We start from the raw sequence: 12,419 nt of genomic DNA on the forward strand, positions 1-12,419 counted from the left end.
GACACAAATATTTACCTGTCTTGCTAAAGAGTCACCTGCTGACTGCTTTGATTTAGTATCTTATCTACACACAATGTGTAGATACAGAACTGTCTGCTTCCTTGGAAAATTAACGAGTTCTGGGGACATTGGTTTCTAATCAAGTACTCAAAGTAAATGTGTTTACACTATTTGTTATACAGAGTAAATTGGTTTGCACCATTGTTTTCACTGATTACCATGTTCATCTATGCAGAAATTGAAGCATATATATATTTCTGGAAAAAGGAGAATAAAGGTAGAAGAGAACAGATAAGTATGGTCTGAGACTTGGGACTGCTGTCTGTTTCTTTTATGTTTTACACCATATTGCTGTGGCTACACCCTGTAGCAACAGTGGCTTGTACCTGGCCCAGGTTCCCCTAGGCCTGAGGTCGGTAACAATTGGGGGCTCGTCCGGGATCAGCACCCTGTCATGGAGACAGTCATCACTACACCTGGTAATTCCTGTTGTGAAACTTCAGGGACGACTCCTGTAATTGAGTCATCCAGAGAGCCCAGCTTCAGGTACAGAAGGGAGATGGCAACATCTGGACCACGCAAGATGCTGATCTGGGATATCCATAAGAAATTAATATTGCTGGATTACAATCAACTCAGCATCCTGGCTGCAAGTATAGGAGATGAAGGAGGAGATGAAACTGTAGAACTCTCACAACTAGGTGAACAAGAACTTTATTATTTCCTTTTTGATTATATTAAGAGTGAAAAGTTGAGAAATTTGGAGGACGAAGGCATGTCACACTTACTTCATTTCCAGGATATGATTTCACAACTCCTAACCAAAAAGGATTTCAACCCTGCTAGGAATATGGATTGTACAGATGTTACCACTGCAGTGCCGGATCAAGATATTCATTCGAGCCGAGCTAAACATTTTGGCCGAAACTTTGAAAATTTTAGGAGGAACTCTATGGACTTGAAGAAAGGATGTCTTCCTTACATGACTTCAAATCAAGTGGTAAGACTCACTGATATTGCTACTTTTCTGCCTCGTAGGGAGTTCAAAGTCCATGGTGGGCAAATCTATGATGGGGGCTCTGAAATGTCATACAGTAACCTTTGCAAACAAATAGATGTAGGGTTACATGAGGGATTTACTGAGTTTGAAGTTGTTAAGTCTGTACTAAAAGTAATTAAACCTGGTATCTTCAAAAAGTTTCTTATGAGTAGAGATGATCTCACATTAGATGAGCTCAAACGATTTCTTAGGTTACACATTAGGGATAAAAGCAGCAGAGAACTGCTTCAGGAACTGAGCAATACAAAGCAACAAGATAGGGAAACACCCGAACATTTTGTATATAGGATAATGGATCTTCGACAACGCGTGCTGCAGGCATCAGAGCAGAATGGAGCTGAATTCAGTTATGACAGAAAATTAGTTCAGGGCATATTTCTTCATACCCTTTATCAAGGGTTCAATGAAAAAAATAACAACATCAGACAAGACATAAAACCATTTCTTACTGACTTGAAGGTGACTGATGATATAATTGTAGAGAAGATAACTAAATCTACCAGGGAGGAAGCAGAGAGAATAAAGCGTCTTCACACTCCGAGTGAACATAGGTCAGTCTCTGTAAATTCAGTACAACAAAAGGACAGTTCACAGGCTGATCAGACTGAACTGAGTCAAGCAAACGATAGAATGCAAGTTGACAGTGAAGCTATAAAGCAGTTAACTGCTCGAGTGTCCGAACTAGCAAAACAATTTGACAAGATTGTGAACCATAACGATAATGATAATTTGAAAGTTCTTTGTGGACATCAAGCTCATAATACTACCCTTGAGCAGCTGGCAGCTCAAGTGTCTATGCTAAAAAAAAATTTTGAAAAGATCACAAAGCATACTGGTAACAGTACTCGGACAGATGTCTGTGCACTACCACAATTAAACACTCAGGTCTCAAGAGATAGTCCTAAAAGAAGATGTCAAGAATGTGCCCAGCAGGGAAAAGAATGGTGTACTCACTGCTTTCGCTGTGGTTTGATGGGACACAGAGCTGTTGGCTGTACTAAGAGATGGGAATCGGGAAACTGGGGAAGGTCACTGGAGAGGGGACAACCAGTGACCAACAGGAGTAACAGATCCCCCCAGATTGAGGCTCCCACAATGCAAAACATATATCTACTGCCCCCTAAAGAAAAACGTGCTGCCCAACTAATTGGGAGTCACTGCATGGTCACGTGTGTAATCAATGGAATTCAAACACAAATGCTGTTAGACACAGGAGCACAGGTTAGCATAGTAGGGAGAGAGTGGGTAAGGAAGACATTGCCTGATGTTAAGATTCAGTCACTTGAGAGTTTATTAACAGGAAGTGCACTCTGTATTACTGCAGCAAATGGCACTGAGATTCCATTTGAAGGGTGGATTGAGGTGTCACTTCAGATACTGAGCTCCAGGCATGGGCAGGTAGCCATTGATATTCCTTTGTTAGTAAGTCAAAGTCATGTTAACTGTCCACTGTTAGGCTTCAATGTTATAGAGGAACTGATCCGAGAGAACTGTGACCAGACCGATACCACCAGTCTTAGCGCACTGCTGAGTGAGGCATTAAACCTGAAAGGTGACACAGCAGATAATATCATCTCTGCAGTAGGAGTAAAACCTGGGGAAGCAATATCACCAGGTATTACAGTAAGGATGGGGAAAAAGGGGCTGGTTATCCCAGCATGTCAAATATGTCAAGTGAGATGTAAAATTAGGGCTTTGCCTAGACGAGGCACAATGACTTTTGAGCCACTAGCAGAGAATCATTGCCCAGAGGGCATTGAACTACTCCCTGCCATTGTTGACAATCCAACTGGTACTTCAAAACTAATTACCATACCTCTCCAAAATTACACCTTACATGATATCTACCTTCCTAGTGGAACATTATTAGGCACTCTAGAAGAAATTATTGATATCTGGCCAGTCCTTCCCCCACCATCTGACCCAGTAATACTCAGCCAGCTAGTTGATGGCCAAGTCAATGCTGCACACCCAGAGTACAGTAGAGTTAATCAGGGAAGCAACAAATACAAGGTTACTGCTAGGGAGAAATGGAACCCACCAGTAGATTTGTCCCACTTAAAAGAGGAAGAACAAGAGGTAGTCAAGCGCATGTTATATGAAGAATCAGATGTATTTTCACGTGAAGATGGTGAAATTGGTTGCATTCCAGATTTGAAGCTAAAAATCCACTTGAAAGATGATACTCCTGTGCAGAAAAGGTACAATGCTATTCCAAAGCCCTTATACAAAGAGGTGAAAGAATACATCCAGAACCTTTTGGACAATGGTTGGATAAAGAAGTCCACTTCGGCTTACTCTTCTCCAGTTGTCTGTGTCAGGAAAAAGGACTTAAGTTTACGTCTTTGTGTGGACTTTAGAGAGCTAAACCGTAAAACCATCCCTGACAGACACCCCCTGCCACGCATTCAAGACCTACTGGATAACCTTGGGGGCTACTCATGGTTTTCAATCCTGGATCAAGGAAGTGCATATCATCAAGGTTTCATGGATGAGGACTCAAGATCTGTCACTGCTTTCAGTACCCCATGGGGGCTATATGAGTGGGTACGCATTCCTTTTGGCTTGAGCAACGCTCCTGCAGCATTTCAAAGATGCATGGAAGGGGTACTGGAACAATTGAGAGATGAATGTTGCACTCCATATTTGGATGATGTACTTTGCTTTTCCAAAACATTTCATGACCATGTGGAAGACTTGAGACGGGTACTGTGTCGAATGAGAGAGCACGGAATAAAATTACGACCAGAGAAATGCGAGTTATTCAGACAACAAATCCGGTACGTAGGTCGTCTAGTGTCAGAAGAGGGGGTACAGATTGACCCTAAGGATTTGCAAGCAGTCCGACAATTAGTGGAAAAGGAACCCAAAACAGTTGGAGAAGTCAGATCATTGCTGGGCTCCCTTAGTTATTACCGCTCCTTCATACAGGACTTTTCCAGGTTGGCAAAACCTTTGTTTGAACTTTTAAATGGTTCTATTGGAAATACTGGAAAATCTAGCTTGTTGACTACAGTAAGAGGGAGGATAAAATCCAATATACAGCTACCTTCAAGGACACCAGTTCAATGGACTAATGAACATCGTACAGTCATTTCTAAATTTGTGGATATACTCACCACTCCACCCATACTGGCTTTTCCAAATTTTGAATTGCCCTTTGTTTTGCACACTGATGCATCAAACGAAGGACTAGGAGCAGTACTTTACCAACAGCAGGATGGTAAACTACGTGTAATTGGCTACGGATCGAGAACACTCACCCCAGCTGAAAGAAATTACCATCTCCACTCTGGCAAGTTAGAATTTTTGGCCCTGAAGTGGGCAATCTGTGAAAAATTTAGAGACTATCTATATTATGCACCCACCTTCACTGTATATACTGACAATAACCCTCTGACATATGTTCTGAGTACAGCAAAATTGAATGCAGTGGGTCATCGCTGGGTTGGAGAATTAGCAGACTTTAACTTTGACATCAAATACCGCCCTGGGAAAGCAAATACAGATGGTGATACACTGTCCCGCTTCCCTGTGGATTTACAGGCCACTATCACTGAGTATAAGGAAACAATATCTCCAGAAGTCGTCTCAGCTGTCTGGCAGGGGGACAAAGCAGCTAAAGATAAAGAAGTGCCATGGGTGGCTGCTCTACAGTTCACCTCAATGGATAACGATGTGTTGCCAGGAAGTGCTGATACAATCACACCAAATGATATTAGGGTTGCACAGCAAGAAGATACTACCATCAGTGAAGTGATTAACCTCAAAAGCAGAGGATGGGGTCCAAATAAGAAGGACAAGGAACAAATGGGAACTGAAACAAAGAGACTGATACATGAATGGAACAAACTCACCATTGACAAGGGAGTACTGTACAGGCAAGTAGGAAAAAGAAAGCAACTTGTTTTGCCACATAAGCTGAAACCAGTTGTCCTTAAAAGCCTCCATGATGATATGGGACATATCGGATCTGACAAGGTGATTCATCTGGCCAGAGAAAGGTTTTATTGGCCTTACATGCAGCAAGAGATTGAAGATTATGTAATTCGACAATGCATCTGCATCAAGCAGAAGCACCCTAGTAACCCAGACAGAGCACCTATGGGCTCTATTACTACAAGCGAACCTTTTGAACTTCTGTCTGTGGACTTTCTGCATCTTGAGCCAAGTAAAGGAGGTTATGAATATGTTCTGGTTCTGATGGATCACTTCACTCGCTTTGCACAAGCATATGCCACCAAAAACAAATCTGGAAAAACCGCAGCTGAGAAGATTTTCCAAGACTTTATCCCTCGTTTTGGCTACCCTGCAAAGCTGCACCATGACCAGGGGCGTGAGTTTGAAAATAACTTATTTCAGAGGCTCCAACAACTATCTGGAATAACTCACTCCCGCACCACCCCCTATCATCCACAGGGGAATCCAGTAGAACGATTCAATCAAACTCTGCTTCAGATGCTCCGGACCTTGGAAGAAGAGAAAAAGTCAAAGTGGAAAGATTACCTACCACAAATTGTGCATGCATATAATTGTACAAGACACGAATCAACTGGCTATTCACCATTTTTCCTCTTGTATGGCAGAGCGCCAAGATTACCTATCGATTTGTTGTTTAATCTTACAACTGACAATGAGGAAACAGACAGCCAGGACTTTGTGCAAAAATGGGCAACCAAGATGAAAGAAGCTTACCAGATTGCTGCAGATAACAGTCGGAAAGCATCGGCCAAGGGTAAGCAGTATTATGACCGTACAGTGAGGGGCGCTATTCTTCAACCAGGTGACAGAGTCTTAGTCAGAAACTTATCTGAGAGAGGAGGCTCAGGAAAACTCCGTGACTACTGGGAAAAAGAGGTATGTCGTATTGTGGAGAGAATTAAAGACAGCCCAGTGTACAAGGTACAGCCAGAAGTTGGTAGCAGAACACCCCGGATACTACACCGCAACCTCCTGCTCCCTGTCAATGACTTACCTCTTGAAAAAGACACTAAATTGAACACAGTGAAAAGGAAAATGCAAAGACCAGCAAAAACAAATAGTGAGACACCAGACTCAGCATCTGATCACTCCGATGAGGAAGCAGAAACCTCATATGGCCCCCATCGCTTGCCATGCTTTCCTGCACAGTTCAGATCTGAGGTCATAGAATCTGAGTCACGCTCCAGGCTCAGAGCCAAGGCCCGAGAGGTCTACCCTGAACCACGAGAAACTGATAGAAATCCTTTGCAAGGAACATCAAGGGAATTAGGACTGGAAATGGAGACCAGTGTTGCTGAACCCCAGGTGGGGAATATTGATGAAGCAGTGGAACCCACAAATGGTCAAGAATACCTAGCAACAGAACACCAGAGTGACAGAGAAGGGGACACTTTAAGAAAATCGACTCGCACTGTCAGACCCAGAGAAGTATTCACATACCACAGACTGGGGCAACCATCATACCAGCCTTGGAATCCTGGTGTCCATGCAGTTATACAGAATCCTATGTATCTGTTACCAAGCCCCACAATAATGTATCCAGCATACCCAGAATTTGATTATTATGGTTGAAACACAATAGACACTGAACTAAAGGCCGAGCCTTTGGAGCAAGATGTCAGGAGACATCTCAAAAAAAAATAGGGGAGAGTGTAATGGGTGTAATGGGCTATAAACCAGTGTTTTAAAGAAAAGGCAGAATTTCTGGAAAATTCTGCTACAGGTTATTGCTGATGGCTATCTACAGGACACAAATATTTACCTGTCTTGCTAAAGAGTCACCTGCTGACTGCTTTGATTTAGTATCTTATCTACACACAATGTGTAGATACAGAACTGTCTGCTTCCTTGGAAAATTAACGAGTTCTGGGGACATTGGTTTCTAATCAAGTACTCAAAGTAAATGTGTTTACACTATTTGTTATACAGAGTAAATTGGTTTGCACCATTGTTTTCACTGATTACCATGTTCATCTATGCAGAAATTGAAGCATATATATATTTCTGGAAAAAGGAGAATAAAGGTAGAAGAGAACAGAGAAGTATGGTCTGAGACTTGGGACTGCTGTCTGTTTCTTTTATGTTTTACACCATATTGCTGTGGCTACACCCTGTAGCAACAGTGGCTTGTACCTGGCCCAGGTTCCCCTAGGCCTGAGGTCGGTAACAAAGACATGGAGAGAACATGCAAACTCCACACACACTCTTAATGCTTCTTTAATGGCAGATTATGTTTGTTTCCTGGGTTTTAGTTCATCGTAGAATTATTACTTGATAAAGCACCATTTCATTTTGATATGGGTTATTTTCATATGAAACTTCCTAATACATGGAAACAAATGAAAATCTTTAATGTATTGTACTCTACCTGGCAGGACACTAACAGAGTAAGAAAACCTGGTCTTACTCTGAATTATTTTATACAGCAAGAGTCCTTTTAATATCATGAAGCCATTGGTATTTTACAAATCTATTACCATCTATTCTTGGTTATTTACTCTGCCTGTTGCTGATCTAAATAAATAAAGGGTTCTTTCTGGAACCTTCTAAGGTTATGGGACATTCGGGACAGAAAATGGTTTCCCTCAAGTACCACTCTGGCACCTTTATTTTTAAGGACTCAAGATATGACCATTGGTATCCTTAATGTCAGGCAGCAGGTCTACCACTGCACCACCATGCTGCCCACCAGTCATGAGATGACACACTTAACTCATATACTGTGGATATTGCTATACCGGGTTCGGTAAATGGTGCACTCTCTGAGTATCACAATATTGGAAAACAAAAATGGAAAACAATAAAAATGATTAGCTTTAAAATGACAAAACTCACAAAATTGGTATAAAAATACATTTTTAATACGAAACAATGCAAAACGAAACTCTGTCCCGTCAATCTTAACCAAGCACGCTTCTCGTGGCAACTTCAAACAGCCTTGCAAGCTAAAAGACGGACAGTGTAAACTGAAGCGACTTTTAACAGACTTTGTGGCTGATTCCTATAGAAATTAACAACATTTTGCAGAATGGCATAATCAGTATTTATACTGTAGCACCCTATGGGTCCGGACCTCATGACTGTGTCACTCAATACAATTATTAGGAAGTCATGGGCAACGACCCGTCATACATATGTGGAGAAGAAGCAAAAAAGTAACTTATAACATAGATAATACTCCAATAACAATAATAATCTTCATACTGGCATAGCATATATGACACTGACGTGGCAAAGTGAAATTGAATCATCAACACGCCATCAGGACTGCAACATTAAACCTTGAATCTACTGCTTATACTCGCTCCATAAGCATCTGGGCTTACATTTAATGTTGCATTAAAACTTAAAGCTCTTCCTCTGCTGTTTGGCTTCATTAATAACCAGATAATACTACTCTTCAGAAATGACATACGAGGGACGTTCAAAAAGTTTCCTCACTTTTTTAAACTCTGTTTATTAAAGATTTCAAAAACAAATGACATCACTTTTCTACATTGTAACTTTCATCTGTGATGCAATTTTTCCAGCCTCGTGCAAACTTTTTAATGCCCAATTACTACTCCTCCCGCTTTCACCATTTCCAACGAAAATATAAAACTGCGAAAACTTTTTGAATGTCCCTCGTAAATGCATTTTTACCGTTGTGAGTCTTCTATAGAACCACTCCAATATTTCACCCTGGAGAGGTGGAGGTATGCTCTAGAGAGGAGAGGAATGAAGGTCAGTAGGAACAAGACAGGATACATGTGTGTAAATGAGAGGGAGGTTATAGGAATGGTGAGGATGCAGGGAGTAGAGATGGGGAAGGTGGATGAGTTTAAATATTGGGGATCAACCGTACTGAGTATACTCTGTACTGAAAAAAGTATAACATTGATGTTGCTCATTCAATGTAAATTTCCTCTTTCAAGGAACTTAAGATTAGTCATTTAGTGTTGTAGCTTGAAATATTTGGTTTCAGATCTCAATCGAATTAAAAAAAAATTTTGCACCAAAGTAAGTTATGGTGGAGGGAATAAACATAAAAATCCAATTTCAGTTAAGCTAATATTTAGGTTGTTCGTGTGCTGTGTGCGAGGGCCTCTTTGTATATTCTTCTGGTCAAACTTTCCAGCGTGCTGGCTTTCCAACTACCAAAAAAGAAGAACACTTTCCCGAGTGGAGTGGACGTGGCTATACAGGTCTGGTCATTTTCAGCAGCAGACTTTCATAACAGAGGATTTCTGGTAAGTACCCTGTTTCTCAACTGTTAATTTTAAGTATAAGAACTTGTAATACAACATACTGTAAAGGACAGCCGGGTTCCATGCCCGGCAGGGGCGCCTCTGCTGCATCTGTTCTGGGGGAGCCACCACGGGCAGCTCAATACCTCCCCCGGGACGCTTGGTGGCAGCCTCCCTGGCGGATGATGATTCATGGGACATGGAGTCCTCCACAGCCTGGTTGGGGGCTTGGATGGCCACCAGGGGGAGCTGCATGGAGTCAGCAGCCTGGCTAGTCATATCTTCAGCCCCACCCGGAAGGGCAATTAGGACCAGGTGGCCAAGCACCTGGAACGCTTCTGGGTGGGGTATAAAAAGGGCCAACCACCATCACTCGAGAGAGCCAGAGTCGGGAGGAGGAGGACTAAGCCTGAGGAGGAGTGGTGGTGCTGAGGTGGAGAGAAGAAGTGTGGTTTGTGTGCTATATTTAAGTGCTTGTGGGACTGTGTTGGGCCTGTGAGAATTGGGAGACAAAATCAGAGAAGCAAAATTGTGTTGGTTTGGACATGTGCAGAAGAGAGATGCTGGGTATATTGGGAAAAGGATGTTAAAGGTAGAGCTGACAGGCAAAACGAACAGAGGAAGACCTAAGAGATGTGGATATTGATGTGGTGAGAGAGGACATGTAGATGGTGGGTGTGACAGAGCAAGATGATGAAGACAGGAAGATATGGAACAAGATGATCTACTGTGGCAACCCCTAACAGGAGCAGCCAAATGAAGAAGTAATAGTCTCCATAAGTAACCATGCAGATTTGTAAAATACCTATGTGTTTAACATGACTTTTTCTGCATACAGTAACACAGCAGGCTAAGTTCCGAATTTCTTGATCTGTCAGCGTCCTTCTAGGCAGCAAATTGTCCATTAAAGATTACTGTTTTGTGCACATATTAGGAACCTTTTCAAAAGGACCAATTTCTGCATGCAAAGAATCAGAAGAGTCTGAAGCAAGAATACGATTCCCAACAAACCGGTAACAATCAGGAAGCTGAAGTACTGAAAAATGAGATTGAAGAAATGAAGAAGCAACAGTGGACAGGTATGCTTAACACAGTAAACAAGACTCTAAATCAGTATCTGAATCTCTTCTTTAAGGCTACGTTTACAATACTATCTTTTCTAATAAAATGATGTTTTTAAATGAGAAGGATTTCAGTCCATGTTCTCGTTTTCACGTCTACAAAAGTACCAGCACTCACACTAAAATGACCGAAAATGCATGTAACAGTCATTTGCTAGTTATTTAGGTCATGTTAAGTTGATAGATGTGTTATCTTAGTTATATTACATGTTTGCTTATAAATTAGTGCCTAGTCTATGGGAGGTTCTTATAACCCCAACAAGATGAATTGAGTTGGTATACAAGGTGGGACACAGAAATAACTGGACTGGGCTTGGGGCTTCCTGAAAAAACATCTGGAGGTTGGCCGAATGTGAATCCTAGAACTATATCCCCTCCTACACGCCCCCTCAAACTGCTGACCGGCTAGGTATATCCTCTGAATAGTCCAGTCAGTATTTGCACAACAATCGCTGTATAATATGCCACAATAATGTCGGGTGAAAAAATTGAACAGCAAATCAACATCAAATTTCTTGCGAAATTCAACAAAACGGCCACAGAAACTTATAAAATGATAAAAACAGTGTATGGTGATGATGGTTTGTCTCGCACACAAGTTTTTGAGTGGCACAAACGTTTCAAGGAAGGTCAAGAAAATGTGGCAGACGTCCAATACCCAGGTTGCACACGCTCGTCTCAGATGGATGAAAACATCAAATCAGAACAATCAGATTGTTCGAAATGATTGTACTGCTTTTTCCGTAAAGCAGTTTTTGACTGACAAAAACATTCCTGTCCTCGGCCATCCTCCTATTCGCCTGATTTAGCTCCCTGTGATTTTTACTTGTTCTCGTAAATCAAAAGTGACTTGAAGGGAACACATATTTCTTCAGTAGATGAAGGAAAGACAGAAATGGCAAGCCTGTTGAAGACTCTCAAGTAAGAAGACTCCCAGCACTGTTTCAATCAATGGAAGATACGTATTGAGTGGTGTGGAGATCGGGAGGGGGAGTATATAGAAGATGACAATGTTTAGAATACTGTAATTCAAGCAATAAGTGTAATATATATATATATATATATATATATATATATATATATATATATATATATATATACACACGAGGGGGGACCCAAAAATAACCGGAATTTTGTTGTTGTTAGGTTGGTACTTGTAGTACGTGGTGCAAGCGTCGTTTTTTCAAAAGTGAAAACAATGTTGATTTCTTTTTTTGATGTCAAAGGTCTCGTGCATTATGAATTTGTTCCAGCAGGTCAGACTGTAAACCAAGCATTCTACCTAGAAGTGTTAAGAAGGTTGCGCAACAGTGTGAGAAGGAAACCCCCTGATTTGTTGGAGTCGGGCGATTGGTTCTTTCATCATGACAACGCTCCATCTCACACTGCTCTCAGCATTCGCCAATTTTTCGCAGGAAACGGTATGACAACCCTGAACCATTCACCCTACTCACCAGATTTAGCTCCGTGTGATTTCTTTTTGTTCCCTCGGATGAAAAAAGACTTGAAAGGAAGGCGTTTTGCTGACGTCGAAGAGGTAAAACAAGAAACGACCAGAGCATTAATGGGCATTACTTCGGACGAATTTAAAAAATGTTTCGAACAATGGAACAAACGGTTAGATAAGTGTATTTCCGCCAATGGAGAGTACTTTGAAGGAGACTAATTGTAGTTTGTACAGAAAATTAAATTAAACACGTTTTAAAAATATTTCCAGTTATTTTTGGGTCCCCCCTTGTATATATATATATTTATATATATATATATATATATATATATATATATATATATATATATATATATATATATATATATTTTTGGTTGAAATAGTTTACTGTCAAATAATGCAAAGAGTACGCAACACGTGTTTCGCCCTAATTCTGGGCTCATCAGGCGTACACACTCACTGCAATCCCTCTCGGGAATCGAACCTCGGACGTCAGTGCTAGAGGCGAAGCCCCTATATATATATATATATATATATATATATATATATATATATATATATATATATATATATACATACACACT

This window comes from Erpetoichthys calabaricus, chromosome 17 (assembly GCF_900747795.2).
Source record: "Erpetoichthys calabaricus chromosome 17, fErpCal1.3, whole genome shotgun sequence".
Taxonomy (NCBI): Eukaryota; Metazoa; Chordata; class Cladistia; order Polypteriformes; family Polypteridae; genus Erpetoichthys; species Erpetoichthys calabaricus.